General features: G+C 48.2%; 1 pseudogene; it reads right to left on the bottom strand.

Moving 5' to 3' along the window:
- Positions 1-9,695: 9,695 nt before the first annotated feature.
- LOC102527246 (small ribosomal subunit protein eS24 pseudogene) lies at positions 9,696-10,519 on the bottom strand (annotated as a pseudogene).
- Between the last annotated feature and the right edge of the window lie 9,814 nt (positions 10,520-20,333).

The raw sequence follows: 20,333 nt of genomic DNA on the forward strand, positions 1-20,333 counted from the left end.
CCTCCATGTGGTGGGAGCAGCTAGGTCCTAATGGGACACCAGCCTCTGGACACAGTTGATTGGTCTAAGAGTGGACACTTGACCTTGGCTGGGTCAATGTGCCCTTTTCCTGGGACTTTGAGATTTGGAGCCAAGAGAGTTGTCCAGCCTCCCCCATGGTCTGGATTGCTATGTAAGAAGCAATAAACTCACTGACTCCCCGTTTCCCACCCAGCAGTGTGGAAAGAGGAGGAAGCTGGTGCGTAGAAAGAGAAGGTTCAAGGTGCCATACAGAGAAAAGCAGAGAGGCCAGAGAGAGGGTGAAATTCCAGCATCATCCAAGTCCTGCTTCCCTTTGTCCCTAAGACTCAGTTGGTTTCCAAGAGACGCTCCCGTGCATTCAGATTATTTTCCCTTCACGTGTAAGCTGTCTGGAGCAGGGTTCCTGTACCATCCATCAAAGGAGGCATAGCTGATTTACAAGTCTACGCAGTTCCTTTCCCTCCAGGTACAGGGCCCCAGTATCACCCCCCACAACACTCTTCCTTCTAAGGTTATGGGAGTCATACCATCTGTGTCTTGGTGATGAGGAGGCTTTCCAAGTCCAGGTGTGACAGAGGTCTATCATAAGTCAAAGTCTACTTTCTTCACTGCAACATACCTTTCTGATTCTCAAGGTCAAATCTCACTGTGCAGCCAAAGAGCTACAGAGATGGGCTGGATCTGCAGCAGCATGACCGAGGTGGCCCATCCTTTGAAAAATTAATGAGTAAGTCATTAACTCTAGAACCTAAACTCATACTAGTTTTAAAGGTTGATAAGATATCCACCTTTAAAATATTTTAAAGGCTAATAGTAGGTGCTGTCAAAGTAATCATCACCAAATATTCAAGAAATATATGCAGCAAATCTCATTTAGACTGAAGACGGTGCTAGGTCTAGGTCTTCTGGGATGAATAATAGCACACAGTAACTGTCCCACTTGGTCTGAGTGGCAAAGGACGCATGCACATGAATAAACAGAAGGGGCAAAATGTCAATGAACAAGCCACTAAGAAGAAGAGCAGAGGTGGAGGCTCACCTCTAACTGAGATGTCAGAGGAGGCTGCCCTGGGAGAGGACCCCTGTGCCCTGAGTCTTCACAAATGAGTTCACAGGCAGATTAGGGAGTGGGAAGAGCCCGAGGAAAGGCACGAGCGTGGACCATCATGTGGGTCTTTGGAGACTGAAGGTTTTGTCGGGCAGCAGTGGAGACAAGGCTGGCGGGAGCATGTAGGGGCCGTGCTTGGAGGGCCTCACGTGCTCTGCTCTGGGGCTCAGAGTTGATCTTGGCGACACAAGAAAGCTGGGAGGGGGTTTTAAGATGGGCATGGTCTTGGCAGGTGTGCAGCCATTAGTGCTGTTTATCAGTTACCTCTGCCTCTCCTCTCTGGGCCCTGGGTGGCACTGCCTTTCCCAGCCTCCTTGTGGTGGGATCGGATCACACGAATGGCTCTGGCCATCAAGACATGAGTGGAAGTGACATATGTTAGTTCTGTGTCAAGCATCTAGTTGCTGGTGTGAGACCCGTAAAATTCTCCTTCCCTCTACCACAATGACTATCAGCGTTCCAGATGGCGGCTGCTCCACCTGCCTGGGGTGGGGGTGGAGCAGAACCCTTGGAAGCCTCCTGCTGGACATGTAGCATGAACAAGCAATAGCCCACTGTTCTGTAAGCCAACGAGATTTGTGGTGGCTGGGTACCATGGCGTATCTCACCCTGTCCCACTGACGGGACAGTATCCATCCATGCTGTCCATGCCGATGAAGGACACAGAGGCCTGGGGGCCCTCAGATGGGCAGCCCAGGGACAGGCCATTGCCCCTGTGACCAGTACTCTTGACTGCCCCCTCACCCCCAAACCCCCAGTTATTCCCCGGAGAAGTGTGAAATTCTCAATACGATAATCAAAAGTGAAAAGTGAAAACCCAGAGAAATGACACTCGTGAAAAAACCTTTACTTGAAAACTAACACATGAACATTGAAAATGCACATCTCCTCCTAGCTAAATAAACAGCAGCTACAAACTTTGGAATGTGTGATTGAAGAAAAAGGATGAGAGAAAACAAAATATAATGGCATGATGGCAAAATATAGCAGAAAGAACACAGACTTCAGAACCTCAGACCTGGGGTCAGACCCTGCTTTTGATATTTACAACATAAACTCCCAACACTCATCCATCCATTTATTATTCATCCAATCAATATTGAGCGCCTACTGTGTGCCAAGCACCATACTAAGTCCTGGGGCCCTGTGCCTTTAAGCCCTTCAAACACTGACTCTGCCTACATGGAACTTATGGTCCAGCGGAGGCACCTAGACAAGACCATGGTTTTGACACCTGTATAGCCGGAAACCACCCACCTGCCAGTGTTGTGAGCAGCTGTGTTATCAAATGAGCCAACTTGCTGTGTGCAAAGCAGGCCAGAGATGCTAAACAGATGATGACTAAGATTATGAAAATGCCGGAGACCAGTAATAGACCACAGGATATTGTAGAAAAAAAATTCTCTATTCAATAATCACTGGAGATTCATGAATTATTTAAAGTCTGCAAAGAGGCAGTTTGTAACATGCAAAGTTACAATGGATACCGAAAAGGAATTACTGCTCCATACTCTTAAATCCAAACACTTTCTCCTGAGCCCACGCATAGGAGTCTAAATGGTCTGTTATAGATGAGGTGGCCCTATTATGAGGGCAGACAGAGCGGGGTTAGGAATGGGGGGACTGAGGTCGTCAGGCAGCTCACTGGCAGTCGGTTCTCTGTCTCTCTGCCTGACACACCTGGGCTACCGGGCTAATCCCAGAGCAGCTCCCCAGCCTTGGATTTGGTAAGACACATTTTGGGGATTCCTTGAGTCCATGTACCCAGAATTCAGAAGAAATATTTCAAGGAGCTAGATCTGCCATGTATATATTTATGTTTTGTTTTTTAGGGGAGGTGACAGGGTAAGAACATGGGTTTCTCAGTCATAAGCAGTTGGAGTCAAATCTGGCTTTGTGACCTTGGCAAATTAATTAATCTCTCTGAGCCTCAGTTTCCCTAATTTTTACAGTATTTTTTTAAGTCTTTTTTTTTTTTTTTTGGTGAGGGGAGGTAATTAAGTTTACTTGTTTATTTTTGGAGGAGGTGCCAGGGACTGAACCCAGGACCTTGTGCATGCTAAGCATGCGCTCTACCACTTGAGCCACATCCTCCCCCGTCAGTTTCCCTAATTTTAAAATGGACTGATAATGAAGGCTACTGTGAGGGTATGCACGCATATACACTCTCTGTCTGTTTCCACTATATATATATTCACTCATATACACATGAATACATATAGGGATGTGAGTATGTATATATACACATACATATTTGCATATATTCACATATATTTATACACTATATATACGCATACAGATGTATACAGACATACATATGTGATATGTATATATACATACATATACGCATACATACATTTATACAAAATACTTACATATGTTTATATATATATACACACACATGTATACACACACATGGTTTAGCCTAGTGCCTGATACCTGGTCAGAACTCGGAAACTATTAGTACCTCTCCTGCAGCTGGGAGAATTTCCCCGAAGTGACCTATAGTATCATCTAAGGTTCCATGTGGCCCGAAGAATAGTAACCATGGGGGTCTCTGGAACCCCTCTTCCCCTCCAAAATCCTTTCATGGCTGCTAAGCACCATTATTAGAGCTCAGGTACCAAACTGTCTTCCCAAATACCATTTAACCTGGCACCAAGACAGAGAAGTGACATGAGACAGCTGACAGAAGATGCTGTTCTAAACCAGAGAGGGGGTCCCCTCTTGGTTGTCAACCTAAAGCCATCCCAGCCCCGGACCAGCCCTGACCACATCTGCCCTGGTCTCTCAACCTCGTACTGACAGCCGAGAGCCCAGAGGCACAAATCAAGGACTCTCTGTCACCTTCTACCCTGGGCTTTTCAAAACTTCTAGCCTTTCTTTTCTTCCTTTCTTTTCTTTTCTTTCTTTCTCTTCCTTCCTTCCTTCCTTCCTTCCTTCCTCTTTCTCTTTCTTTCTTTCTTTCTTTCTTTCTTTCTTTCTTTCTTTCTTTCTTTCTTCTTTCTTTCTTTCTTTCTTTCTTTCTTTCTTTCTTTCTTTCTTTCTTCCTTTCTTTCTTCCTTTCTTTCTTTCTTTGTCTTCCTTCCTTCCTTCCTTTCTTTTTCTTTCTTTTCCTTCCTTCCTTCCTCCCTTCCTCTCTTTCTTTCTCTTTCTTTCTGTCTTTCTGAAAATTAATGTAAATCTGCCCATTTGAAACCAAATTGCCCATTTCTGCCACTTTTTCTTGACTACGAGAATAGCCAGGGAGTAGCTCCAGAAAGGAGGCTTCTGGGGCGCTCACTAACCAAAGCCAAAAACTCTGAGCACAGCTCCCTGGGATCGCCGAGGATGCACAGTTAAATGCTGACCCCCAGACCCACCACATGGGGTGTGTGATGCGCAATGGAAGCTGTCATCTCACCAGCTCTGCCCGGGCTCCTGATGCATGGCCGGCACTGAACCCCTGCTCTACGGGGGAAGCAGCTCTTCTAGGGTACCCTGATGGAACAGAATGGGCTCCCCAAGTGGGCTGCTGACTCATCAACGGCTACCTTCGTTTCATTCACTGATCACGGTCGCTCTTCCCAGAGGTGGACCCAGCTTCATCCACATTCCCCTGCCCCTTCCCCTGGCCTCTGACAAGGGGAGAGGGGAGCAAGAAGAGCTAAGACTGACTGAGTGCTCCGTACGTGCCAGGTCCTGGGCTGAGGGCGCCACTCATGTTACCATATTTAATCCTCAATGTACAGCGATGTCTAGGATGAGGATACGGAAGATGTGAGAGAACCTAAGTAACTGGCCTTCAGGGGCACACACGAATCGCAAGTGAGGATTTTATGACTCCCCCCTACCAAAGCAGACTTTTTCCACCACACATCACGAGTTACAGACCAGACCTGCACTTCAGATGGGTTCCTCTGGCTGTTTGGGGAAGGAGTCAGGACTTGAAGCAGGGAGATGAATCAAAAAAATCTAGTGTTAAGTTGGGGGAAGATGATCTGTTTGCCCCATTTAATTCTCATAATGATCCTCTTAGGTAGGTACTATTATGTACCCATTTTACAGGCAAGAAAACTGAGTGCTCCAGAGGCTGAATGATCTACCAATGGGCACAAGCTGGCACATTGGTGGTCCAGGCAGTCTGGATCCTGAGCCTAAGATCTCAATCACTGTGCTGCTGGTTAACCAAGATGGTAGCTCCAGGACTGGAGAAGAGACAGAAGGGTTTAATGATATTTGAGAGAGAGAATTGCCAGGACTTGATGACTGGTGAGATGGGGCAGATAAGGGAGAGAAAGGAGTCAAAGGTGACAGCTTAGGTTCTGGTTGGGTAACCAATGGACCAAACCCCCTTCATCTATGAGAGGGAATATAAGATGAGGGGTTGGTTTGGGGACGGAAGGGGCGATAATGAATTAAGTTCAGGGCATGTTAATTTTAGTATGCCTGTGGGAATACGAAAGCCAAATTTGTGTGGATTCAGGAAATAATCACAATTCATCCAATATTTATTCAATGCTTAATTTGACAATGTTGAGGGCCAGAGCTTGGCCACCCACTGACCAGGTGACCCCATGTAGTTTCCAGGCTGAAGCCTGCTCCCGAGGAAGAGACCCTATTTCACCATCTTTGTTTCTGTTATCTCGTTCCTTCCTTCAAAATTTCCACTCACATCAACCATCAGTTATTAACCACAGATGACAGAGTCTGTGGCTAGAGTGGCACTTCCACCCCTCACAACCACAGGTACGTGACTGCCATTGTGTGGCAGGGCACCTTCACGCTAACTCAGGGTCCTCACGTCGCGGAGGAGCCGCCAGGGGAGACTTAGAAATCCTTGTGTCTTTGTCCATCTCTCCTTAAGTGTCTCCACCTGCTTAGCCAGCGCCGGAGATGAGAAAGGCGATGTGCCTACAAACTGGAGCTGAGCCTGGGGAGGGGACAAAGCCACACCTCCGATAAGGGGAGGAGATGGGCTGCTTTGCAAAGAGACTTACGGAGGGCTGAAGTTGATGGAGAGAACCCTGTAACCCACGGGCCTTGTGTCCGACTGTGCCTGTCACGGTGTGGTGAGGTGGAAGCCACACCCACAAGCTGTGTGATGCTGGGCAGGTCGCTTTGCTTCTCTGAGCCTCACTTCCCCATCTGTTTGGGGATATGATACCTTCATTGCAGGGATAACACAGCGATTCCACAAGAAACTCTCTGCAAAGCACTTGGCACGTAGTAGGTCCTCTCCTCCTGTCAATCATTGAGGGGTTCTTAACTGGCAACAGCTTCCTATGTCTACCTGTCCTTCTGTAAGCTTCCATGAGTATGTATGTAGGTGATGTTTTGTGTTTTTATACAGATGTGATAAATCTATGTAAGACTACATATGGTTTAATTTCCTGCTAAAAGAAAATGAGTTAGATTTGCACTGGCGTCATTATTTAATATAAACATACAAATAGTTCTACTCCTCAATGTTTTTCATTGCTATTGAAAGGACTATCACTTCAAAGACAGTTTCTCAATATTACCCATATTCCCTGGACATTAACACACCTACTGTATCTTCTTATCTTTGCCTGGATATACCCACAGGCAGACATATTTTGTCCATAGCTGCATCATGGTCTACCCACTGTTTTGTGCTTTTTTTATTGACCCTTTTCAAAAATGCCTGTGTGTGTGTTTTAATGCCCTTGAATTGGTAAGTTCTGAAATTTTCATAATATTCCATTGCACTGATATTCAGTTGGTTAAGAAAGCACTTCTCAATGTTTTATATTTCAATCTTTGCCTGTTGACCCTTTCTGGATTAAGATCAGATCTAGGGATGGAATCCTTTCTGTGCTAATGCCAGTGTCCTTCTGGGCACTTGGGAAAATCCCTTTTCCTAAGTGAGGGCTCACTTTCTCAATTGAAGCCCTCTGCTAAAGGACAGAGCTCAGTCCATTCCTTCCCCTTCAGACCATGTAGGCAGACTTCCTGTTTAAGAAGCAAAAGTAACAATCCCAACTGGTTGCTATTTAAACAAGAAAAGAGGTGATTACCTTTTACTGAAAGGACGGACAGTTAGACGGAACATATGACTGAGGACAAGAGAAGTAACAACCAGTCTTTATTGAGAACTGGGCAAGTGTTAGGAGCTGTTTGAAATTCATGGTGCGCTTACTACAACCTGATGAGTTAGGTACACTTCTCATCCCTGTTCTGCAAAAGAGGGAGTTGAAGTCAGACAAGTTAAGTGACTAGGTCAAGTTCACACAACCAAGAAGCGACTGGATACCCAAGACCTCAGGTGTAGCTTAAAATCCCAGTGGTGCTAGCTGTAAATTGTGTGTCCTTCAATAAGCCATTTGACCACTCAGTGCCTCAGCGTCTCATCATAAAGTGGTATGATGTTCCTAACTTTTAAGATAGTGCAGCACCATAATTATGAAAATGAATTTTGGGGACCAATTAATCTGGGTTCACATCTTCACTTTACTGCCTCCTGGGTGGATGACCTTGATTAATTTCTGAGCCTCAGTATCCTTCTCTGTAAAATGGGGGTAATTAGATTATAACTACCACTGTGCTTGCCATGAAGCTTCACTGAGATAATCATGCAGGCAGTGAGCTCTACATGCCTGGCAGGGAGCAAGCACTCAGTGAACGCTGCTTGTTAAGATGGGGATAAGGATGAGGATGAAGAGACCAATGCAGAGTTGTTCATCTTGGCAGATGCACTGTGGCCTCGCGGTGGGGAATATTAAGCAAGTCTATTCAACGAGTTAGCCTATTTAGTTTCCTAGCAGCTACATTTTAGGGCTGGAAGGGGATGGTCCTGGTGTGCGCTGTAGGGTGGGTCCGGGTGTCTTCACGTTACCCAGGTAAGGTTGCCTTTGTTTCAGCTATTGCTCATGCTGAAGACCTTTGGGGAGCTCCGGCCAGGTATGTGACTGGGCCCAGGAGAGCATCCAGGGTGGCTTTGCAGAAGAGTTTGCACAAGGTGTTCTGCAACCCAGCAGAGTCAGAATTTAGTGGTATTCTAGATACGGCACAGACCCCGTCCAGACTCTTGGACTTGCACCAAAGCATTTTTGCCAAAGGTCACTGGTCTTCCTTCAACTAACAGCAGAAACTCACAGCCCACTGGGTTCATTGTGGAAGCCACGGTGGGGCTTGCCTGCTACATAGCTGCTATCAAAACCTCAGCAACTGGGGCAAGTTGTCCTCCCATCTTCCTTGGTGCTCGCTTGGCACTGGGGGTGGGAGGATGAGGAGGGCGTCCTCATCCGAGGGATGGAGCAAAGCCCAGGCCTGGAGGTAAATCCCTAGCAGGTCCCAGGGAAGGCAAAACACCAAACGTCTACACCAGGACTGTGAATTAGAACTGTCCCTCAGCCTGGACCACGATGCCACAGACTCTTCAAGGGGAACTACAAAGGGAACTTTTAAAATCTCAAGGTTGTTGTATAATTGTAAGAAGTTTAATATCATGTTTAATAAAAAGTCATATATTATTTAAATGCCACCTTTTTTATCCTATGAAGTATCTGGGGGAGGCGAGGGGTGGGAGAAGAGAAAGAAAAGAAAGAATGGGGCAAAAATAGAGACTGAAGCAGAGAGAGAGCTTTCAAATATCATTTAATGCCTAAATGTCACCAGCTTAAAAAATTCAGCAGAACTCTCACGCATTCTTTCCCACAGGGGGCTACCCTTTAAACAATGACCTTTTTAAAAAACCCAAGCAAACAAACAGCCCTGACACTGATGACATGTGTCCTTTATCAGTCTGGACATTCCACTGCTGACGAGATGAATTTTATCAGCCCAAATGGTCAGTATTTTGGGTGGTAGATCCTGGGAGCTAACAGATTCCTGTGGCCCCCATCTGTCTAGAGTGACTGAGTTCTTGGTTCTTTCAAGATGAGATGGCTTAAATAATGGTCCTTTCCTGTGGCTGTAAAAATTCCATTCTGTCTTTTTAGCTGCCATGATTTATCTGAAGACTCTGGGGGGAGGCCAGGTTGAAGCAGAGAAATCTACAGGAAAACATATCAATTACATTGCAGGTGTTACCTCCCCCAAAGAGCTCAAAAAAAGAAAAGAAAAGGAAAGGAAAGGAAAAAAAAGACTCAAAAGTCAATGTTTCATAGTGGAAAGGCCATGGTACTTGAAGTCTCAAGGCCTGGGCTTCCGTCTTGGCATCATTACTAAGCTCCCAGAGGGAGTCACAGTGAGGCCAGGCAGAGAAGTCTTTCCATGCAACTGCAGATGCTTTGCAAGGGTACCGGAGACAGCAACCCTCTGGAGAAAACAGGTAGTAAGAACTCTGCTTAAAACCAGAACTTTGAACAATTGCCTGTGGAGAGGCTGCTCAATCTCTGTAATTAACATGAGACATGTTGATACATGGACGTGACCTCCCCAGTGTGGACTGGTGTGGAATCAGGCCAGTTTGGGCCACGTTTCAGCAGGTCCTGGGTGACAGAGAAGAGGGATGAGGATGGACTCTACACACAGAAATGCTCTTCTTAGCTAAGGGGTTCACTAAGGATGGAGAGACAAGTATCTGAATTGTGCTCCATGCAGGATGATTACAAATATTCAATTCTAGCCCTTTGCCTATCCTCAAAGACTCAAATACAGCAGCCCTTTCAGGTACTAAGAGAATGATAAGCTCTGTAAACAGCTATCTATATTCACTCCCTTCAATTTCCTTTTTTAATTTTTTTAAGTTTTTAGTTTATTAAACATCTCATGAAAAATCTGCACAGTCACCACAGATACAGTCACTGCAGAATCTTCGCTCCTTCTGTTGTCCAATCTCCAGCTCACTCCTTTTTGCCAGCACCAACACTGGCCTTTGCAGTCCCCCCGACGTTCTTCATCCTGTTCTTCCGTTCCTTTCGGTGTTTCCTTGAGGTCTTTTTCTTCTCGTACAGGCCATGTCTTGCAAGCCTGTGTTGGGGTTCATTTTCTTTGCATAATCCAAGGAATCATAAATCATGCCAAAGCCGGTTGTCTTGCCACCACCAGAATGAGTTCTGAATCCGAATACAAAGATGACATCTGGCGGGGTCTCGTACATTTTGGCTAGTTCTTCCCGAATTTCTGTCTTAGGTACCGTTGCCTTCCCAGGGTGAAGGACGTCAGCGACCATTTTTTTCCGCTGAAGTAGTCAGTTGGTCATGAACTTCCTGGTCCGGATAGTTACGGTGTCATTCACGATGGCGGCTCATCTCTTCAATTTCCTTTCTTGCATCCTCTCTTGAATCCCTTCTAGTAACTCTTGCCCAAGTCCCCAGTGACCAATGTGAAATTCAGTGGTCAATCTTGAGTTCTCACTCTCCTTGAAATCTTGGAAGTATTTGAGTTGGTTGATCACTCCTCCCTTCCAGAAATACCTTCTTCCCTTGGCTTCCAGGGCACCATATTCTCCTGGTTTTCTTATTGCTCCTCCTTCACCGCCACTCCCCCCATTCCTTCGTAGTGTTGTTTTCTGGCATCTCTTAACCTTCCTGACATTTTAACCATGGAGGATGCTGGGGCTCAGTCAACGGAACTTGTCTCTTCTCTGCCTGCAACCAATCCTCGGTGATTGGAACCAATGCTTTAGTTTTAACAACCATCTCCAGGCTGACCCATAGGAAATCACCATTTTGTAGGTCCAAATGGTTGAATATTGGTCTTTTCATATGGTTAAACCTAATGACTCCCAAACGTCATCGCCGTGAACTCCAGATATGTCCATCCACCTGCATACAGGGCTTGGCATGTTCTCTGGGATGTCTCAGAGGCATTGCAAACATTACACTCTTGCTTATTTCAGTTAATGACAATCCCCCCCCTTTTTTTGATTTGTTCAGCTAACAATCCTTGAAGTTATCCTTGAATCCTCTCTCCCTCTGACAAGCAACATCCAGTCCATCTGCAAATCCTTGTGACTCTAACTTCAAAAAATACATCTGACCCTGACAACATTTACTGTCCCCACCACATGTTGGCACCAGGTGTTATAATCTCTCACCTGGCTTGTGCAATACTTCCTAACAGATATCCTTGCTCTGTCCTTGCCCCCTAAAGCAGCAGGGGGACTCTTGTTAAAACACAATTTAGATCGTGCCAATCCTCTACTCAGAACTTCTGACTTAGAGTAAAACTCAAAGTCCTTGCAATGGATTCCCAGTCTCTATAGAGAGCTGGTTGCTGTTTCCTCCTTGGACATACCCTGAACTTCTCTCTCTCACCCACGTCAGGCACACTGGCTCCTCATAGGTCTTTTGGACTCAGTGCTTCTGCCTCAGGGCCTTTGCACTGGCTAGTTTTTCTGCCTGGAATGCTTCTCCCCTGAGTAGTTGTATGATTCAGTTTTTTTTTTATCTCCTTCAAGGCTTTGCTTAAATGTTACTTTTTTCATGAGGCCTTCCCTGACCACCCATCTCAAAACTGTAGCCCTCTACCCAACCTTCCCATACTCATTTTGCCTCTCATCAGTCTCCCCTGCTAGGTGGAAGGGTTCTCTCTGTGTTGCTCACTGCTGTATGCCAACACTCGGATCAGTACCTGGAACGTAATGGTGTTCAACCCACATTCAACAAACGTGGCTTGAACACCACTTGAGCCCAGGAGCAAGCTGTTTGTGGGAGGATGAATGTTGCCCAAAAAACTTTCAGGGAAGATTCTTGTTTTCTAAACAGGCAACAGGGAAATGTAGTCAGGCCTGAAAGCAGCTACACCATTATATTTGTCACCATGCTTTGGAACCCACTATTTCCTCCACCTGCCACTATGTGCTAGTCCAGGTGCCAAGCACTATGGGTATAGCCAGGGCAAAGCCATGGTGGTTCTTACCCCCATGGAGCTTCTATTTTGTCGAGGAGACACATATTAACCAGTCACACAAATGCACATAAGTAGAGTTCAGACAAGTGCTGCAAGGGAGAGATACTAGGGCAATGCGATTTTAGTGGGAGGATCTGGGAAGGCTTCTCGGAGGAGGTGATACTTGAGCTGGGAATGGTGGAGGGACAGGATCCTCTAGGCACACTGATCGGTGCAGAAGTGGACATGTGACTCCTGGGCCAACTGTCACCAGGCCTCCATGCCCTGGGATTTTTCTAACAGGACATGGGAGAAAGTAATTCTTTTTTTCCAGGAAGCTGAGCTTCTGGCTGTGAGCTCAGTGCTGCTGGTGGCTACATCTCTGTGGTAGGAAGGATCCTTCCTGCTGGAGGAAAGAACCGAGACCACATTGGAAATAACTTAAATGGGCTGGATGGAGGGTTCTGACAGTGGGGGAGGCTCCTCATCCAGCGTCCCCCAAATCCAGTTCTTCCTCTGGGTTCTATGAGCCATTAAACTAGTCCAGCAGTTTAAGCCAGTTCAGTTTAGGGATTTCTGTCCCTTGCAATACAGGCGTCCTGGCCAAACCTCTTCACTCGGTAAGAGGAACAGAGAGGGGTGAGTCTGAGGGAGGAAGAACCCACTTTGACAGGACCCAGGACCTCCTTCTCAGGTCCTCTCCGCCTCCTTGGCTTCTGGAATCTCTCCCTGATGCTTCCCAGCAAGGAACTTGTCAGAAGGGCAGAGGGTCATGGACTATGGTGGGGAGGACCAGACCTGGGATCCGAGGGTAGCAGTGACCATGATCACGAACAGAGCTGAACCAGGTGGGACCTCAGCTGGTTTATCAAGTGTCCTCTCCTTTTCTAAAGGGCCAGTTAAGGTCTAGAGAAGAAAACTCTGAGCCCAAGGTTAAATAATTATCACTAAGTATTTCCTTTTTTCCCCTTATCTCTTACTGTGTATGCTTCCTGGTATAAAAGGCAAGAGGCTCTCAGAGTAAAAAGCCAGTCTTTCCTAGTCTCCCCCAGTCACCAGTTCCTCTCCTCAGAGACAGTTTCTTGTTTATGCTTCCAGAGGAATTTCACGCAGAGACAAGTAAATACATAAATCTGAGTGCGCAGGATTTCACGCACATGGTTTCCTGCAAGGCACACTGTTCTGTCTCTTAGAACTTAATGTATTTTGGATATTGTTTCATATAAGCACATGTAACGTGGCCTCATTCTTCTCATAAGTTGCAGAACATTCTATTGGGTAGATGTGTATGTGCTTAACCAGTTCCCAGTGAATAGCTTGTTTCCAGTCTCTTGCTATTACTAAAGCTTGCTTTCTTCTTCTTCTTCTTCCTCTTTTTTTTTTTTTTTAACTAAAGCTTTCTTGAGTGTTCTAGAGATGATACAGACATCTTCCGGCCCATGTCCGGGGCTTTCTGAAGGGTACTTTGGGGGATGTTTTCCCTTTAATTTTCAGCCTGTCCTTCTCTGGATCTGAAATACACTCTCTCTCTTAGTCCAGAGAGAGGGTGTGATTAGAACATCATAGAATAAGGGATGCGCTAAGTCAGAGTTAGAACTCGGACGCCTGGTCTCCTAGTCCAGCACTGGCCCTCCCACCTCCACGTGGCCCCCTGGCTCACAAGAGAGGCAGGCGACAGGTGCTGAGCTGGGGAAGGTGCAGGAAGGGGGTTGGGGGAGGGAGGCTGGGTACACCCTAAACTGCTGATAAGGCAAGGCACCAAGGGAGGGGGTGTTTAGGACCCGGGGAAGGAGAGGCTGATGGTGCAGGACCCAGAAAATAAACTTAGGAGTAGAAGCCAAAGGCAAGCATCCATTTTCTCCTTCTTCCATGGTCCTGGAGCTTTTAGCTGAGCTCACGGCCACCCAGAATAAAAATTATTTTATTCCCCAGCCTCTCCCTTGACCAGGGTCTGACTGACAGGCTATAGAGAGCTGTGTCATGGGACAGCCTCCAGCAACCCTTGTTAGAAGACAGGTCCCGCCCCCACTGCCCCTCTTCTTCCTCATCCTGCCCTGCTGCCTGGAGCGCCGGTGCCCTCACTTGGGGCTGCAGGACGAAGGTCACACCTTAGGGGTGGTAAGAAGGTGCTGGAGTGAGCCTTGGTCTCTGACAACTTTGTGGAACGGAGCTCTCTTACAGCCTGGCCCCCAGGCCTCCAGACCTTCCCCTGAGAGATTAAAAATGATTGTGCATAAGCTGGGAACTTTTGGGGTTTCCTCGTGCAGCTGAATCGAATCTTCCCTGATACCGAAGGCAGGCAGGTTGAGTATGTTGAGTTCTTGTGGTTATGACAGTGGACCTGTACAGGGCTACCTGGGTTCCACTTGCGCAGTCCCCCGTCAGCCCTGGTCAGGGTGTAGACGGAACTGTGACAGTGCCGTGGACGGGCCTGGGGAGTCAGGAAACCCGGGTGCTCAGCTGGCTCTGCTCATGCCGGTAAGGTATGTGGCTCTGCGCAAAGAACTCCTTTTCCCTGGGTCTCAGTTTCCTCATCTGGAAAATGAGCAACTATGATGCTCAGAGCTCTGGATCAGACACTTGGCCTGAATCCCTCTCCCTCCCCAGGTCTGTTCTCTTTAACTCCACGCGGCCTTTCCTGGTCCCTCCTCTGGACCACGGTCAGATTTGGCCTTGCATCTCTCTTCTCCTCGAAGTTCTCTGAGGTCAGGCTCTTGGTCTTCCTCTTGTCACACGCTCATGAGGCTTCCAGAATAGAGCCTTGGGCGTAATGAGTCCGACAGACAGCCTGTAGGTGCAGACACGTTCCGGATCAAGGCAGAACAAAGACCGAGGCGCAGACAAAGGTCTGACAATGAAGAAAACATCGTGGGGCTCTGCCTACCCACGTGTCTGGGTTCACTGGGGTCCTCGTGTGAAGAGTGTTGACACAGAAGTCAGACCGGCCACTCTGTCCCTCGTCAGCTGGTGGCCTCTGGCACTGGGACGAACTTCTCTGAGGCTTAGCGCTTCCGTTTCCCTGGGGGCTCTCGCGCCTGCTCTCCAGGCTGCTGCCTAGATGAAGCCGCTTGTGTCAAGCCCTTTCTGTGGTCCCCGGCACACAGCGGGGCCCGGGGAAGCTCTATCCTCCTTCCTCCTACATCCCAAGCCTCATCGCAACAACTTGTTTTCGGGAGAAAGAAGGCCTAGGGGCAAAGGTCAGGGCTGCCTGCTTTCTCCAGGGATGGGTTAAGGTTACGAGTGATCCCTGAACGACCCTTCCCGATGTGCCATCAGATTCGGCGCCTTCAGCTGGGTCCTTTTTGAGTTCACTCCCTTACCATGACCTCACAGTTCAACACACCAGTGGACACAAGAGGCTACGTTTAAAGCGACCGGGGTGCAAGATTGCAGACAGGAAGTTCATTCAGGGTCATCTACTTCCTCCCGTTAGATTACCTGCCTGAGTATCCATCACCAGCATGGGCGTGTGTGGAGCCAGGCTGAGGTGCACTGGCCAGAATCAGGGGGTCAAGTGTAAGTATATCACGGGCCTGTGCTTCTGTGCTGGCAGAATCAGGGGCAGGGGTCTGCACCAGGAATCCCGGGTCCCAGACCAAGGCTAAGGAGTGAACCCGGCAGCCACTGAGGGTGGAGGAGGGACCAAGGGAAGGACTCTGGAGGGAAGGATGAGTCACTCTGTCTTGGTTACTGTATGCCAGGCTCTCAAGCACGAATAGAGCCCTGCAGACCCAGGGTCTGACATCCAGCTCGCTGTTTACCAGCTGTGTGACTTGGACAAATCCCTTAACCTCTCTGAGCTCTTTCCGTCTCTGTAAATGGGAGTGAAAGCATTCACTGTCAGGGCTGTTGTGAAGATTAATGAAATACAGTGCATTCTGGTGAGTACCAGTAGGTACTATTCTTATGCCTGTATTTTTCCCTCCCAGCTATTCAGTGAGGGAGGCTTTATCATCCCATTTCAGAGATGAGAAAAGAAAGGCTCAGGAAGTTTAAGCCTTGCCTACAGCCACCCAGCTGGACAAGACACAGCTGGAATATCATCCCAGATCTTTCATGCTCTCTCCCGACTCCGCCCCAGCCCATGCCGGTCCTGCTTCGACCCAGCAGAAGCTAGGAGAGAGCAGGGGCTGAGCAGCAGTGGTCCACACTCACCCTTCCCTACTGCAGCTCTGCTTCTCTCCATGCTGCACCCACACAGGGTTTCCCTGCCCCATCTTGTAGCTAATTTTGGTCTTTGTGGCTTGGTCCTCCTCCGCCACACCTTCCTGTGAAGTCCTCCGGCCCCCACCCCCAGCCAGGGCCAAAAGTAGGGAGATACCATCAAATACCTGCTGAGGTCTTCTCTCTCTTTCTTTTCCAGTGGTTGACTCCTTGTTGTCAACCCTCCCACTCAGGAGCTGTGTGAACTTTCTCCTAGTGCAGACACCAAAAAGAGAAGGAACAGAGTGGGTGAGCAACTTCCCCTGGGTTACACAGAGGGAAGGTCTCTGTGGGCCATCAGCTCCTGGGTGGCTGCCTTCAGCAGAAGGTGACAGAAAAAGCTAAGACCCCAGCCCTGTAATGTTCCCCTTCATCCTTGCCCTGTGCCTATCAGAATCTCCCTCTGTGGCTGGGGAAATGCCCACCTTGGTTAGGCAGTAGGATTTGGATCTTTCTGGCCATCAAAACCTTCCTCCACTTTCCTTCCCCTCTCTCTCACACAGCCCACAGCTCATTGTTCTTCTCTACCACAAGGAAATTCCAGTCCCAGCCTCCTGGTCTCTGCTCCCCGCTGAACCATGCTAGGGGCTGTCATGTACACAACGTGCCACCATTAGCCTGCGTGGCCGACAACATCACTGTCCCCATGCTAGAGATGAAGACACTGAGGTTCAGCAATGTCTAGTGACTCCTCCAAGATCACACTCCTGGTAAGGTATGGAGCTGGGTCCGAACTCAGGTCTTTAGACCCCAAGCCCTGTGCACGCTCCTTGGGGGTGGGGACAGCCATGCTTTCTACCACACTCCCAAGGAGGGGCTTTTCTTAAGAAGACTGTAAGTCCACAGTTGACATAAATGAGGCACACTGACCCTGTGCTGGGCTCGGCTCTTGCTCCTTCAATCCTCATGACACCCTAAGCGGGGGCACTACTGCCCTCTCTGCTTTGTAGCCAGGGAACCAGAGGCCCACAGGTGACTTGTCCAAGGTACTATGTCTAGTAGTTGGCAGAAGTGTGAACTTGAACCTGCGACCAACAGCCCCACTGCCTAAGGATGGCGCTATCTGCTACCTGCCTGGAAGCAACAGGTTTGGGTTTGACTCCCGGCTCTCCCACTTGTCTAGCTGGCGAGGTCCCTCTCCCCTGGGCTCCTAGATCTGCAATGGGGGTGCTGCCCTGCCCTGTTGGGTTGTGTTGCTTCAGGACAGGCACCTGGAGATAAAGCTTACAGTCTGGGCGCAGAGGGGCTTAGTCAACCCAAGTTCCTTTCTTCTCTTTCTAGGCTTCAGCCAAGGCTTTCCTCCCCTCCCCTATCTGGCGTCCCCTTTCTGCCTCCCTAACACACCGCCCGTGGGTTTCCACCATGGAAAGGCCCTTCTGCCTAAACTCCTATCTGCTTCCTGTGGTTAATATTTGGGCCGATTCTTTGAGTGGGAACATCTGTCTGCGTCACTGTCCCCTCCCCAGCTCCCCCTGACACAGCATTGGACTACCCTTCCTGTCCCCATCCCCCACCAAGGTGAGCTGCCCCCTGCACCACTTTGACCTCCTGACTTCTGCTTTGCCAGCTGTTCAGAGCCTCTGAGAGAGAGCACTGTTCAATCTCAAGCTCTTTTTCTAAATACCTACCATGAGCCAGTCCCTGTGCTAAACCCTTTCCATGCCTTATCTTATTGGACTCTCAAAACATCATCATGTGGTCACGATTAGTTAGTAACTATTTCCTCTTAGAGGCTCAGAGAGGTTAAGGAATTTTCCCCAAATCACACAGCAAATGGCAGAGCTAGGACTCAAAAGCCACATCTGACTCTAGATCCCAAGCTCTTAAACACACTGTCCTGTGTGAGATTTGGTCCTGAAGCAGAGGGAAGGACAGAAAGGAGTCCTTATAGCTGGGAGAATTTGAGGACATCTTCGCTCTCTCAACTTTGGGTGAAAATTTGGCTCCTGGGAACCGACTTAAAAGTCAAAAATTTACCTAGGGACTTCCCAGAGACCAAAGAGGGCTACCACATGTGGGAGGGAGAAAGGGTGAAACTTCAGGGGCTGGAGGGGTTCTCAACGTCTGGAGCCCAGAGGTGCTGGGTGGGGTGGTTGGGGTTCTCAGCTCCTTGGAGGTCTGGGTTACTTGGACTGGTTTGTTCGCTCCCTAGGAAGCCTTCCCAGAGGGCCCTGTTTGTGCTCCCACTCTGCCGTCAAGAATCTCAGGGTAGCAGAGGAGACAGACATGGCGACAAGCTTTGGCAGGGTTGGTAACAACGGCTATGATGGAAGTGAAGAAGGAGCTCTGGGAGCTTTGAGGAAGACTCTGAAGAAAAGCAAGGACCCACTCTCCCCAAAGGCCTGGTGGACTGTGATGGAAGGTCAGAGGGTGATGGGTTCAAATCTGCTTCTAACCAGAGGCATCTCCAGCAAATTTTCTCTGAGCCTCAGTTTTGCCATCCCAAAATGGAGATAATCATATTGACTTGCCTGGAGTACTGTGGCTGTTAAATAAGTCAGAATTTAAAGCACTGAGGGATATCAGATGCCACTCGCAGCTTCCACCTGCACCTTGTCCTTCATCAAACAAATACCTCTGGGAACAATCTTCACCAGCAGCCATGGTTGCTGTCAAAGTCAATGGCTTGATGCTCAGATTAGGCAGTATTTCTGGACTCTGCTCTTTTGTCCTGATCACAGAGCGTTTAGATAAGAGATAGAGGAGAATGTGGGGCCACTCCCATACCTTTACTAAAAACAAAGCAAAACAAAATCCAAAACCGCCCAAACAAAAAAAGTGAGTGTCACAAGGTCTATCGATGGGGATTTGGGAAGTTTAAATCCCAAAGATGCCACTGAACTCTCACAATGGGGAGGCTTTACAGGGCAGGTTAAGAACATGGGCTCTGGACCCAGGCTATCTAGGTTTTGTTTCTCGGTTCCATAATGTCCAAGCTGAATGAACTTGGACACGCTCCTTACCGTGCCCAGAATCCTCGCAACGGGCCTTACATTCCTCAACTGCAGAATGGGGATCCTAAGAGTACTATTCGGGTCTTCCTCTTGGAGAGCGCGTGAGGCCAAAATGAGATAGCGTGTGTCAGGAACTAAGCACAGAACCTGGAGCACTGGAAGCTCTCAATAAACGTTAGCTGGTCTGTTACTGTGTGGAAAGCATGTCTGAGCCTTAGAGAGTGGCAGTGCTGGCGGGAACTCCAGGGTCATTTAAATGCATGGTGTTCACCTGGGGGGCTCCAGGCTGTGTGGACGGGCTCCAGGAGCCCCTCAATAAGTGTCCAGGGATGGAGAGTGGGCAGCCCACCTATCCTCTGTCCCCCTATTTGTTTCATAGTTTGGGGTTCGCTGTAAAAGAGTGTGTAGGGGGTGGAGAGATTTCCGCTGGTTTTTTAAAAGTCTGAAATCTACAGATTTGTCCCAGTGATTTCCAGCTCCCTCCACCCCATGAGGAGCTTTGACTGCCTTTTCGCCAGGGACCCCACGGTTTGAAGAGTTTAGTCTACCCCGAGACTGCACGCATTCTGCAATGATGTGTGAGGTTTTAGCTCTGGTCAAGGCAGACTTTGGAGAGACTTCTGGCGACGCTTACAATTAGGAGCTTTCATTGTCTATTTCAGGGTCTGAGAAGAGACTGGGGCCCTTGGCCTGGGACCTGGATCTCCTCCACTCCTTTTCCCACAGGGGACCACGTCTTCTGAGTGCCTTCTGTGAGCATCATCTTATCTCATTTTCACAAGCATCCTTTCTTCTCATCTCCATTTTTAGACTCAGAGAACAGAGGCAAGGGCTAGGGTGTGTGTGTGTATTTTGGGGGTGAGGGTGGTGGTGGTATGTGACCTGCCCAGTATTACTCACTAAATCAATGGTTTTCAAAGTCCCAGCCCACTGAGGCTTTTTCTATTTTCTGCATAAAAAGCAGAGCCTTGTAGGATCTGCCTGCTTTTCCCCAAATGGTCTCAACTCTTCTAAACATTCCATTGTAATTTGGAATTCATTAACTTATTCCCTATGTTAGCAACGCTATGCAGGAAGGCATGGATGAAAGAATTCTGTCAAGGCACAAGTGGTCTATGTTTGACACATTCCTTACATTGTATGCATTATCCATGACACAACGTATTCACACACACACACGAACATACTCTAAGGAATGCGTGTTCAGAAACACGGTGTCCTTCAGCAGAACTGCTGACATGTACATTCCACAGCACGTGTGTTCTTTG

This window comes from Vicugna pacos, chromosome 16, assembly GCF_048564905.1.
Source record: "Vicugna pacos chromosome 16, VicPac4, whole genome shotgun sequence".
NCBI classification, from domain to species: domain Eukaryota; kingdom Metazoa; phylum Chordata; class Mammalia; order Artiodactyla; family Camelidae; genus Vicugna; species Vicugna pacos.